The following is a 14,237-nucleotide window of genomic DNA, read 5'->3' as shown; positions in this document are numbered from 1 at the left end:
CTTAAACACACAATTGGGTAGATGGAAGATGACCCTGGTCAGAAGTCATTCGTTTTAATTTAAGAGAATCACTACTCAGGAAACCTGGTCTAGGAAATTAAAGTAGATGTTATGAGGATACATGTAGGCATTGAAACAACAGTATGAGATAGATTAGAGACAAAGCGCATACTGAGAAGAGGCCCAAGGACAGAACTGGACACCAAAATCTAAGAGATGTAGAAGAAAAACTATTCATTTCTCTTGATCAGTAGTGCCAAAGGGTAGTTGAGGCTATAGCAGTAGTAGTATGAGCAACTTCCATACCTCATTAAACTAAGGGAACAATGATTTTCAACTTCCATATCAAGCTAGATAATCCAAGGCTACTATTTTGACATCTAAATTAAACACACCTTAAAAAGACATTTTTTAATTTATTATAACCTCAGTTTTATTCTAGCATAAACTGAATAATAAACAGACTTATAAAAAATAAATCTGCATGTTTCATAAAGCTAGTCTTAAAAAGAGTCAATTGTACTGTTCTTTGTCCCTTACATAAAGGCCCACACAGTAAATATCACTTAAGAATTCTGTGGCAGAGAAGTAAAGTCTCTCCTGCTTAACTGTCATGCTTCCCTGTACTGAATCATGAAAGCCATGTGAGCATCTGTGTTCCTCTTAATGTGCTGACTTTAGAACGAAAGGAAGAACAGGGGGTTGTGATGACGCAGGAAGCTTCAAGATGCCAGCAAGGTTCTATTAAATGACGTGGGTGGTGGCTGAATACAATTCATTACTATACATTCATAGTTTAGGCACTTTTCCACATGTGTAAATTCATAATAAAAGAATCATTAAAAGATACTATTCACAAACACAAAACTATGAACAATTACAGTTTACACTTGAACAACATCAGGGGTTGGAGGCCTCAACCCCCAACACAGTGGAAACTCCACACATAACTTCTGACTCTCCAAAAACTTATCAACACTATTTTCAACTTGCAGTTGGGAATCCACAGAAGTGGAGGGTCTACTACACTGGTAGCCACTGTTGCCTGAAAGCCTTACAGGTAACATGAACAGCTGATTAACTCACTTTGTGAGCTGTGTGTATTATATACTCTATTTTTACAATAAAGTAAGCTAAAGAATATGTTATTAAGAAAAACAAAAAGTAATTTACTGCATTTATTTTTTTCCAGTTCTTTCTGAAATTGTGTTAGTTTCAAGTATACAGTACACTGGTTAGACATTTATATAGTTCATAAAACAATCTCCTTAATTGCTCTCTCCTCTGGCTCTCCACCTAGCCATTACACTAATGCTCACTGCATTCCCTATGCTGTGCTCCCCATCTCATTACCATCTATCAACTACTAATTTGTACCCATGCAGTTTAAACCCACGTTGTTCAAATAATAAATAATAAATTCAATTCTTTTCAAAATAACAATGACTTTTTTTTGGAATTTGGAGTTTGACATGTGATTCTAAAATTCATCTAGAAGAGAGAACGTTTTTAAAGAGCTAAAAATATCTAGAAATAAGGGGAACTTGCTCTAAGATCAGAACATACTAGAAGGCTACAGTGTAGACTTCCAATTAAAACAGTGTAGACGAGCAGGTCCAGAGAGTTGGCACAGGCCGGTTATGCAAAGCAGACAGTGCCAAAACCAGCATGACTGAACTGTCCCGAGTTCTCCCCTCTTTGTGTGAGCACATCGAAACCCTCTCCTTAACACTTACACAGCACTGACACAGCGGTTTCTATTTATCATCCACCATAAAAGGAACAGAAATCTTTGGAGAAATAACTTCAAGATGAACCTGCAGCATTCTTGTGTCAAGAAAATGTTATTTAAAATAAAAAAAACAGGACTTGTCAAAGGGCTCAGGAAGGTACTTGAGGGGCTCCCACTGACCAATATCAGGACAATTTAAGCACCAAAACAAATACTGATGGTGACAGACTATAACCTATTGAATGAAATAAGAATCCTTGAGTCCATATCAGTAACAAATAAAAACTAACAGATGAGGGAAACATGTTTCTTCTGTACACCAACTAACGAACGTAGAACGAATGGTGAATGTAGGAAAGGGCCATTTTGGAACCGCCAGAGCAACGACTGATTCAGGCCAGAATCAAAAATGAATGTTAGGACTAGCAGGTGAAAGTCTTAATAGGAGCAGGACAAGTACATCATCTCAAAGTGTCTCCCTACAAAATACTTATTAACTTATAAAGGAAAAATGCTAATTTTACTGTGGAGAAATCTAGCTGGTGTCATCTTAATCAAGTGGTAAAATCATCTCAGCAACAATGAAATAGACATCACATGTCTCCTGATGCGATGCACAGGACACACACCTCTTTTATGTAGTACGCCTGCCAAAAATGCATAATAGAAATCTAATCTCAAGGAAATATCACAAACATCCAAATTGAGGGACAATGTACAAAATAAAAGGCTCATACTTAAAAAATGTCAAGGTCACCAAAGACAAAGGCTTTAGGAACCACCCAAGATTCAGAGACCAGAGACTAAAGGAGACATGACAACCAAATGCGAAGCACAATCCTGGATTGGATCCTGGACCAGAAAAAAATAAATGCTATGAAGAACATTACTGGAAAAAAACAAATATAGACTTAGAGAGTAGCTAATATTGTCCCAATTTCCTAAATTTGACACTTGTACTCACTTAACACCTTCGACAGGTTCTTAGAAACAGTAACTTTAAGCAAAACGACATGTAACAAAAGCAATTTTACCACAAACTGATGTATATACAGAAATATTCTGTTGGACCTTAACTCTTGTCTATATAAATTAGTCTGTGGTAAAACTGTTTAAAGTCGACAAGGTTAGGTGAGGGCTTCCTGTGCTGTAATACTGTAAGAGAATTCCTTGTTCTTAGGAAATAAACATTAAATTATTTAGTGGTAAAAAGACATAATTCTGTAATTTACTCTCCAATGCTTCTGAAAAGAAACAAATATCTACAGAAGAAAAATGTTCAAAATTGGTGAAAAATATAGAGAAGTTATTTGTACTATCCTTGTAACTCTTCATTTGAATATTTTTTTTTTAAATAAAAAGTTTTTAAAAAGCAAGCAGGAGGAGTGATGGCATGGAGGTTAAGGCTTTTGGTAGAAGAATGTGGCTCTGAATGCACCTCTGGCCTTACATGCATTTTCTTGGTACTGGTTGAAACCACCTTCCCAGAAGCCAGCTTCACCAAGTCTGAAGAGTGACCAGTACCAATGGAAAAATACTCCCACTCTTGATTCCAAAATGCTCCCCTGCTTTGAGGTGAACTGGCCATGCTTTGGGAAAGATTCTTGGAGTACATAGACAGAGGGTAAAGTCACAAGTATTTTCCTTCAGGCCCAGATGCTGTTGCTGCTCTTCGTCTGGAGCCCATAGCTATGAGGGGCTCCAAGTGGATCCTTCTGTCTTTCTTACATCCGCCCTTTGTTTCTCGCCCAACCCTTCCTTATTAAAAGGATTCTCTTCGTGACATCAGAGTGAGTCTGCTCCATCGAGCAAACCAAGTCAGTGAAAGGAATAAGCCCTGCAGGGAGAGGAAGACCACAGAATACCACAGGCTCCTCCAAGCAGAGCTGAGAGAGCCATGGCCTTCCCACAGCCCTCCCTTGTGGGCCACCCTCTACCACCCGCCCAGAGTTATGAGAAACTTCTAGAATTTTCTCCACCTTTATTTCCCATAGTACTACATGGTGCTCCTGAGGAGAGTGCTGTATCAGCTCCCAGAAGTTCAAACTCTAACACAAAAGACAGAAAAACTCCTTCAAATTAGTGATATATGATTGACAATTTTTCCTATTTTCAACCTTAGTAGCAAAATCCTTATGTTTGTTTTGCTTTGAATCATTTCAATGGTTTCCATGGGGGGACACTAGAGGAAACTGTGAGGGAACTCTTATATGATCATCTTACTGGGAAGTGCCTGGCTTTGTTTTCTGTTATTTTTATTGTACACAGACTCTACCTTTAACCGTAGAAAAGTATATATGCATATTAGACAATGAAAGCACAAATCATGTTCTGTACACCCAAGATGCAAAAATATACAAAATCTTCAAAGAAACCACTTGAATTCCTTCAAATCAAATAATCAAGTCAGTGTTCCAGTGAAAATGGTACCTTAATATTTGATCATTTTCAACAAAATTGGCAGTTTCATATGGTTCCAAAATTTAAATGACAGCTTTGGACTCAATTTAACTGAAAAAATGCATACAGTATATATAAAAAAAATTAACAAGCACAAAAGGACTAATAACTAACACCCAATGTATAGTATATAAAAACAGAACAGAAAACTTCATTTTTCAAACAACAGTATATTATTAGCAAGGTATACTATTGAATGCTGTGAGATAACATTAAAAATATGATTTGTATACTGAAATTAAAATTACCAAAAATTAAACCTCCTTTCAAATTTCTTAATTTTATTAAACAATAAAATTCGGGCACTAAAAAGAATATTGACAAGTTATCTGGTCCATCTCTCTGTCCTTTACTACACTGAACTATTTTACAAATATAAATTTTTAAAAAATATATGAATGAGGAGCTCCCTCAGTAATAGATTACAAAATTTAAAAGCTTTACTTTTCAGAAAGTCATTGCCTTTGAAAAACATTTTATTTCACACTCATCATTCTTATATGACAATTTTTAAATAGGAAAAAGCCTAAATGAAATTATAAGCAATTTCCCACTTAAAATCTCTTAAAGAAATAATTTAAAAACTGGATTCAGAAGATGGTTTAGGAGAACTAAAGCCTAGAAAAGCCAAAAGACTCGGCAAGCAGGAGTCCAAAGGAAATACGGGGAAAGAACAGAATTTAAATAGACAATTCTAATTAGAACAGACAGCTAAAAATAAATAAGTAAAAATTATAGACAAGACTAGGTATCTCACAATTTCTCTAACTTTGCCGTGCATAACCACCACCTGGAGGAGCTTCTTAAGACAGAATTCTGGACCCCACTGCAGAGTTTGTGACTCAGGAGATCTGGCATAGTGCCTGCAAATTTCTAATATACTCTACAGCAGTGCTGAGCAGCACTGATGTGGCCGATGTTGTCCACAGGGTAGGCCTAGACCCCAGCAGCCTGGAAATCGATACAGCTCTGCCCTACCACCTCCTCTTCCACTCCTACATTTTAAGGGAGTCAGGACAGGAGGAGTTCATTAAAATGTTTTGAGCCATCATCTTCTACACTGCACTTGAGAAAGGGAGGGGTTCTGTAATATGCAGTGGACACCGACCAAGTTCCATGGTCTCTTCTAAGAGTTATGCAGAACAAGATCATTCCTGGCTTTGGAGTACAGTTAAGTCCTTACTTAACGTCATCCACAGGTTCTGTGACTTGGAGTTAAATGAAATATAATGAAACCAATTTTACCACAGGCTGAATGACATAAATAAGAGCTAAGTTCCTCTGACATCTCATCTAAGTCTTATGAAACAACACTGAGAGAAATGATGCTATTCGAGGACCTGCCACTTTCCAGTCAGGCTCCACCATATAAACACAGATGATAAAAAGACCTGCACCTTTCTAAACTCAAAAGAGGAAGGTGGGGCTCACAGATATGCAGAATTGTATACTTTATTTAAATTAAAACAAAGAAAATAATTCCATTTGTTCCTTTGTGTTTTCATGCTTACGAAAAAGGATCCTAACTAGTAAATACCAGATGTGATGAGGGTGAAGAATTTTCTGGAACACAATCACTATTTGCAAGTTGTCCCTTAAGTAATATAATCATTAACAATATCATTCCAAACAAGCTTCCAGGTAGAAGTCTGTAAGTTAAAATCTGTCCACTAACCTTATAAAGCCTTAAGATAATCAAATGTCATTGCATATACCTATACACACTGTCTTCCTAGAAATAATTCCTTAATCTAAATAGCTTCAACCATTTTCCTTGATTTTCCTAGAGGACAGGGCAATCTCTTTTTAGTAATTTTATCATAAAGTCCCAAATTCCATCATCATAGTGAAATGAGGAAAAAAAAAAAACAATAAATTGAATAATTTAGGATATTCATTAGAGTATGTATTTAGAACAGTTCTTTACTTTTAAAAAATACTGATAATGATTTTATTCAACCCAATTCTTTCAAATTCAACAAGCCATAAGGAGCTTGGAATAAAAATTATCAGACGGTTATAAACTATTCTCCTTAAGTTCTTAAACTTATTGGCAGATTTTTTTCCCATTATAGTGTTGCTTCATTCCCAAAAGAAAAAAAAAAAATCTTGTGTTCTAAAAGATAATGGTATATATCTTCCTAGAAGGAATCCCTCAAGACCTAGCAATTTATTCTACATTAGAATCATCTTTAAAGAGCAGAATACTGATAATTAACCCATCTTACAATAGACTAGTTCTACCAACAAACATGGTGCCTCTCACTGCATATCGCCGCTTTTACAACCTACTTCATACTTTCTTCTTCCATCTCCTCACTTTCCTTTTGTTCCTTATTTTCCATCTTTCTCTCCAATTATTCTTCAACAAAACACTTTTCAAATTCTTCTCTTTCTCTGGATTTTTCATTTTCATCACAAACTTCATACCTCTCACCTCTTTCTTCTTTCACATTATTCACACTTCCCCCATCTAACCTGTAACATCCCTATCTTCTCTGTTGTCTTTTTCTGAAGTACTGTGGACTTTGTTCTCTAATTGATGTAAATGGTCCACTTGCCTGGAAACACTAAGTTTGTAGTCTTTTGTAACTTTCACTGAAAATAATTGAGAATTTAGGATTTTTCCTTCTTGTACTCATAATGGCAAAAAAGAAAGAAAATGAGAGAGGAAAACATTTCATAATTATTTGATGAATCAGAAAATGAATGTAGAGACAGGTATTATCACTCTAAACTCTAACAATGTTAGTGAAATTGACCATAAAAGTACAATCTCAGACTCTGAGTCTTCAGGTAACAATATCTTAAATGAATTTTCTCAAATTCAAGTTCAGGACCTCCAGAACTTGGTTACAGACCAAGATGGAGAAAGTGTACTACTACCTATTTTTTCCACTAAGTACGACAAAAACCCTGGACATTATATATTGAACAAACATAGAGAAGACTCCAGAAGATGAAGAGAAGAGGGCAGATAGATTAGACTTGGAGGCCCAAAAAACAACACAACGGTGAGTTCCCTGTGCTTTCTTTTTGCTTCATATATCCCAGCCTGAGTAACAGAGAAGCTAGCATCCTGGAAACACCAAAAGGAGCACACAAAAACATCTCAAGAAAAGCCCGCCTTTCTAACCAAAGGACTATAGGTGGAGCAGCCTAGCAAGACAGAAAACTTTTAGAAAATAATTACTCTATTCCAACCAAATACCCTGGAAAAAAAAATCCTCCCCCCTCATACATCCCATTGGCGAAAGCAAAGCAGGACATCTAGACTTCCATCGCTGATCAACTGTAACCAGGGCACGTGCACACGCACGCGCACCCTGGAGTGGCATCAAAGAAGTCATAGCAGGACTTTCATTACCCTTCACAGCACTGAGCGCCCCGATAAGGTATCACTGGAGGCCATATGGAAAGCAGTGACGGAGTATCTCCCCTGCTGTCAGCTGGAGTACTGTTGGCAGAGGCCTAATGGAAAATCACTCTCCCACCCCAGTCTGTCCAGAAGTAACCAGGAGCCCCTCCCCACTGGATTTCAATGGAGGCCAAGTATGCCTGGATTTCTATTCTCACCTGGTAGTAACAAGGTGGTACTCCCTCTTCACCTTCCAGAATGGTATCAGAAAAGGCCGGCAAAGATGGACAACTTAAATAAGACCCAGAGTCCCATAACATAATACCTCAAATATCCTGGATACAACTGAAAATCATTATCATACTAAGAACCAAGAAAATCTAAACATGAAAAAATATCAATATCACAATGACACAGATATTAGAATTATCTAATAAGGATTTTAAAGCAGCCATCATAAAAATGCTTAAATGGGAAAGTAAACAAATAAAAAATAGAAACAAATGACAAAAAATAGAAGCTATAAAATACAGAAACGAATAAATATTTTAGAACAGAAAACATAATTGAAACAAAAAACTTAATGGGCTCAACAGCAGAATGAAAAAGACAGGAGAAAATATCAGTGAATCTTGAGGAAGACAAATGAAATTACCCAATCTCAACAGAGAGAAAAAAGACTGAAATAAAAAAATTACCAGAGCCTCAGGGACCTTTGGAACTACAACAAAATATCTAAGATCTAACATGCCTATCATAAGAGTCCCAGAAGGAAAAGAGAAAGAGGGCAGAGTGGAAAAAGTATCAGAAGAAATAACGGCAAGAATTTCCCAAATTTGGCAAAAGATATAAACTTACATAAAAATTCAAGAAGCAGAGAAGACCACACACAGGATAAACCTAAAGAAACTCATGCCAAGAAACACTATAACTGAACTTCAGAAAACTAGAGACAAAAAAAAATCTAGAAAGTAATCAGAGAGATGTGACACTTTACCTATTGGGAAAAAAAAAAATCGAATGACTACAATTTATCATCAGAAACTACGGAAGCCAGAAGAAAGTGGCACCTCATTTTTTCAAGTATAGTCATGAGTCACTTAACACTGGAATTATGAAACACAATCTAAGAAATGTAGCATTAGGTGATTTCGTGACTGTGTGAATATGGAGTGCACTTACACAAACCTGCATGGTACTTTCATATGACTGGAAGCACAGTAGGTTTGTTTACACCAGCATCACCACAAACATGAGTGATGCGTTGTGCTATGATGTTAGGATGGCTATGACGTAACTAGGAACTTTTCAGCTTCATGATAATTTTATGGGACCACTGTCATATATGCGGGTCCACTGCTGACCAAAATGTTAAGTGGCGCAGGACTGTACTGAAAAAAAGAACTATCAACCCCGAGTTCCATATCTGGCAAAACTATCCTTAAGGAATGAAAGGGAAATCAAGATATTCTCAGACAAAAAAAAAAAAAATTTGTCATCAGCAAAAAAGAATGGCTAGAGGAAGTTCCTGAAATAGAAACGAAATGATAAAAGAAGCAATCTTGGAACATCAGGAAGAATTGAAAGAGCAAAAGTATGGGTAAACTCAACAGACGTTCCTTCTCTTTTAAAGTTTTACAAATTGTGTCTGAATATAGAAGGAAAAAGTATAACATTGTCTGGTGAACTACTCAATGTAGAGGAAATATTTGAAACAATTATAAACTGGGGAGGGTAAAGGGACGTTAAAGGTGATAAGGTTTCTACTTTTCACTCAAACTGATAAATGTCAAGAGCAGTAGACCATAGTAAGTTATATATGAATACACCTAGAGTAACCACTAAAATATCGATACAAAGGGATATATTCAAAAACACTATAATAGAATTTTTTAAAATGTTCAAGTAACCCACAAGAGGTCAGGAAAAAGAAAAAAAAAAAACAAGTAACAGTGAACACAAATAACAGACTTCATTAAGCTTAACATCCCTAATTACATTAAATGTAAATAGCCTAAAAATACTAATTAAAAGATAGACTGATAGAGTGGATTAAAATACATGATTCAATTCTAGGCCGTCTACAAGGCTAACATCCATGGAGTCTTACTCAGCAATAAAAAGGAATGAACTTCTGAAACATCCGACATCTTCGGCAGATCTCAGTTATGTTGAATGAAAAATGTCAATTTCAATAGGTCGCATACTGTATGATTCTATTTATATAACACTTCCAAAATGACAGTTATAGTGATGGATTACAGATGAGTGGTTGCCAGGCACGGTGGGGGATGGAGGAAGGAGTGTGACTATAAGGTGGCAGTTCTATGTGGTGATATAACTGTTCTATGTCTTCTTAGTGGTGGCTGCAGAGTGTGCACGTGTGATAATACAGCACAGAACCGTACACACCCATAGAACCAATGTCTATTTCCTGATTTTGACCCTGAACACTATACATATATAACTTCTCACAAGAAGTAACCACAGGAGGAAAATGGGTGAAGGTTACACTTTATCTCTGTACTGTCTTTGTAGCTTCCTATAATTCTATATTTATTTTAAATAAACAGCTTTTTAAAAAGCAAAACAAAAAAGAATCTATGATTTAAAAAACCAAACAAAAAAGATTCAATGAATTTCTAAGGACAAAAAAGGAAATACAGCATTTTTATCCAGTTAGTCATTCAACTGGAAGGACTTCATCACGATGTTTGTCATAAGGACCCAGAACATCCTGTTTTGCTAAAAGGATGGGTAACAGTATTCGTTTGTCTATTACGCATTTGTGTGACAGGATTTACTGAATAAGTTCATAAACAGACAAAGGATAAAGGCTGGTGTACATACAAAAGTGATTAGAAAGAGATGATATAGAAATACAAAAAATAAACTTATTGGATTGATCATTCTAATTGGTGTTTATAAATTTAATAATGAAAATGTTTTGCACTTAAGGAACAAAGAAGACAGCCATCCTTACTTCAAAAAAATTAGGAGCTGCAGGTTTTTAAAAGTCTTGTGTTTTGATGATGCAAGTGCAGAAGAACTAGAAATAATGATGAGCTAGACTTAGTAGAGAAGTATCTAAAATCTGGATTAGAATTTACAAGCAAGAAGTGTCCCAGGCTCATGCACGACGGTTCATGGGCAGTTAAGCTGTATTCGAAGGATGTTGCCTATTCCAGTTTATGTACCTACCAAACCAGAAAAAAAGTGAAATAACGATTTGGCTTGGCTATGTTTAAATTCTTATTAAAATTTTTTTTTAAATTCTCCCTTTATTCTTATCTGTTTATTACTTACAAAATTACTTACAATAAAAATAAAAGGCATCCACTGGACCCGGATGGTAAACACTGATATCTATTTTTCCTGGTATAATATAGGAATGAGTTTAGGGAAACTGCTTCTTCCTTCCATCCACAATTCTCCCTTCCCACACTATCTAGGGCAAAGCTCAATTTTGGGGGTCTCTAGTCTTTAGAACCATGCCACCTAAGGGGAGAAAGGATCAATGAGTCCAAGTAAGCATGATTTAGTCTACTCCAATAGCCCCTGAAAGGCCAGCTCTATATCTCCTTCACGTAGAAGGTAGGGGGGACAGTGAGGATGGCCCTACTTATACAGATATCAGAGGTGGAAGCTGCTACAAAAAATACAAACCCTGAAGTTCTCACTTGCAGGCTGAGTATACTTCTCAAAAATTCCTTAGAGCCTACCTATCCACCTTTCTGAATGTTGAAGTTTTTCATACACTCTGAAATTTCACATTTGCTTACCTCGGTGCTCATCTATCCTCTCTTCTTCACAAAGACGGCACTGTAAGCCCTCATTTTATTCCCCACTTGGATCAAGCATTATGTTCGTGCCTTCCTGCACTCCCCTCCAACTACTCTGGACACAAAGCTTACTTTCTCAACTGGAAACCCTGGCTTAAGTCTCCAATGTTATCCCTTAATGTTACCTAGGATCATTTTTTGCTTCAGCATCACCAAACTGCTTAGAGCTCTCTAGGTACTGTATGAATTTCATCCCTCTTAGTTCATACCATCTGCTTATCAGACCCACCCTTTTCTCTCTTCATTTGATGAAATTCCATTCATCCTTCAAAACACTAGTTATCTCCCCTGTGAAGCTCTCTCTGACCTCTGTCTTGTTTAGCTCCTCTTAATAATGCTTTATCTTACACACTCCCGTTTTGTACCTACTACATACACTGTACTGCAACTACATACATATTTCTTTTTCCTACTAAACTCTGAGTTCTGGGGTGGCAGGTGTGCCAGGAGTTTTCAAGGCTGCACCCAGATCTGTTATTCACTGGGATTCACGGGACGCAGCACACAGTTGTATTAGCAAAGGAAAAAGGCACATGGATAAAAGTCTGGAGGAAACCAGGTACAAGCTTCCACATCTTCTCCCAGTGGAGTGGTTTGGGACACACTTAATTCCTCCAGCAATGAGTTCTGACAACACATGCAAAGTGTTGTCTACCAAGGAAGCTCTTTAGAGACTTGGTGCCCAAGGATGCTCCCGGAGGCTAGTCATACAGGCAGACTCTGCCTAGCACATACCAAGATTCCAGACTAATAAGGAAATCAGGTATTCAGCATAAACCAAAGTGTTTGTACTAACAGTTTAGGCAAATGAACCTCTCTTATCACGTAGGGGAAGTTTTGTATCAGTGTTTACCAGCCAGGTTCCCAGATGCCAGCCAAAGGCTGACCCTGCAAGTAGGACTTTCTAACAATAAGCAGTCTCAGATCTGCTGTTAACATATCTCTTTATAGCAGGAGTCAAATTTTAGTCACATTTTATCCCTCAGTGCCTTGTAGAATGCCAGGTGATGAGTAGCAATGCCAGTGAACTGAGGCGAGTCCTCTTAAATTTTAAGAATTATCATCGGAAAATGATCAGTAACATATGCAGAATTTATCATAGCATTATTTATAAGGTGAGGTTAATAATGGTAATTATATAATGGAATAGTATGAGCACACTAAAAATCATAACATGGGAAACATTTGTGATATATTAGGCAAAAATGTAGGTTATGCAACATGCACAATATGATGTTAATTATCTCATTTATATTTAGTACAACAGCTCTCAAACTTTTTGGTCTCAGAATCCCTTTACACTTTTCCAAATTAGAGGATCCCAAATACCTCTTGTTTATATGAATTGTAGCTATCAATATTTGCCATTATTAGAAATTAAAACCAATAAACATATAAAACATTCACTTAAAATTCATCTAAAAACAATAAACCCATTACATATATATTTTTATCAAAAATAACTATTTTCTAAAACCAAAAAAATTTAGTAGAATGACATCTTCTCAAATCTTTTTTAATGTCTGGCTTAAAAAATAACAGCTGATTTCTCATATCTGCTTCTGCTATTTCTTATGAGAGTGAAAAAGGCAACCAAATATTTATCAGTATGATTATGAAAACAGTCTTGAATTTATGAACCTCCTGAAAGGGTCTCAAATGCCCTCAAGGGCCCTTAGACCACCCTTTAAGAACCACTAGTCCAGAAAAATGAAAGAAAATACACCAGAACAGTTAACATTGCTCCAGCTGCTGGGATCCGTTGATCAGCACTTTCATGTGTCCACGCATTTATGTTATGCTTAGTACACTGATCTACAAGTACACTGGTCTCATTTTTTATGCCATTCTTGTCCAGTCTTGTCTTTTCTGACAAGAGTCAGAAAAGAACAATTAGTTGTCTCCCCAAAACCTGACAGGCAGTCTTTCCAAGGCAGCACAAAAAATTCAGTTAGCTAATAATGTTCTGTAATAATCCAATGTTCTCAATGTAGTCTCCTCTAATATGTCAGCCATGAATAACACCCTTTCAGAGTTAAGCATACATCGACCACAGATTCCAGACAATCTCGGAGCAAGCACAGCACATGTAATGCTTAAGAAGCTTTCCAACCTAGAAAAATTAGATTAAGAAACTGTGTTTAGGAAGTGGATGCTAGCCAACGAAGCTGAACATAAAATAATACCGTACCAAGTCCAAGGGCTAAATCTGCCAACTTTAATATAGGAACAAGAAAGGCTGTTGGCCAACTTGGCAGAATCTAAGTTTGTATTCTAGGCCCTCTTTAGGTGCTCTTTTAAAATTAGGTCCTTATTTATAATACCTCGGATATTAAAGACTTTTTATGTTTTTAGAAATTCAGTGTGGGAAAACTTTACTATGCCATGATTTTACATGTATATAGTTAGAGCTTGAAGAATTCTAGGTGTAATAGTTTTCAACTCTGGCTGTATTATTAGAATCACCTGAGGGAACATTTAAAAAATGCCAGGAGTCTTTTCTTACTTCTGGCATCACAGACAGAGGAGGCCCACAAATCCTCTCCCCCAAAAGCAACCATAAAACTGGACAAGAGTCAAAAGAACTATTTCAGTGCTCTGGAAATCAACCAAAGACATACAACAAACTGAGAAGTGTTCAGCTGTGGAAATGATGGCAGGTTGGTAAGAAGAGCAGAGGGCTGTGACTTTCACGCTAGGAGCTGCCCTCATCCCTCTCCAGCTCTACCACTTCAGAAGTTCTATGAGGTGGAGTAGGCCTTAGAACCAGCAGATTCACTGCCATGCCAGAGGGGATGCGTGTGATTTGGAGTGCTGTTAGTCAGAATGGCAATCTCAGAGGTGA

General features: G+C 36.8%; 1 protein-coding gene across 1 annotated transcript in view; it reads right to left on the bottom strand.

Moving 5' to 3' along the window:
- MGAT4A (mannosyl (alpha-1,3-)-glycoprotein beta-1,4-N-acetylglucosaminyltransferase, isozyme A) overlaps positions 1-14,237 on the bottom strand; it is a 92,348-nt gene that overhangs the window by 52,153 nt on the left and 25,958 nt on the right. The gene's annotated exons all lie outside the window — the stretch shown is intronic.

Source organism: Pteropus vampyrus, unplaced genomic scaffold, assembly GCF_000151845.1.
Source record: "Pteropus vampyrus isolate Shadow unplaced genomic scaffold, Pvam_2.0 Scaffold461, whole genome shotgun sequence".
Lineage (NCBI taxonomy): Eukaryota > Metazoa > Chordata > Mammalia > Chiroptera > Pteropodidae > Pteropus > Pteropus vampyrus.
The sequence above is the reverse complement of the archived record's forward strand: the minus strand, read 5'-3'. Positions and strand labels throughout refer to the sequence as shown.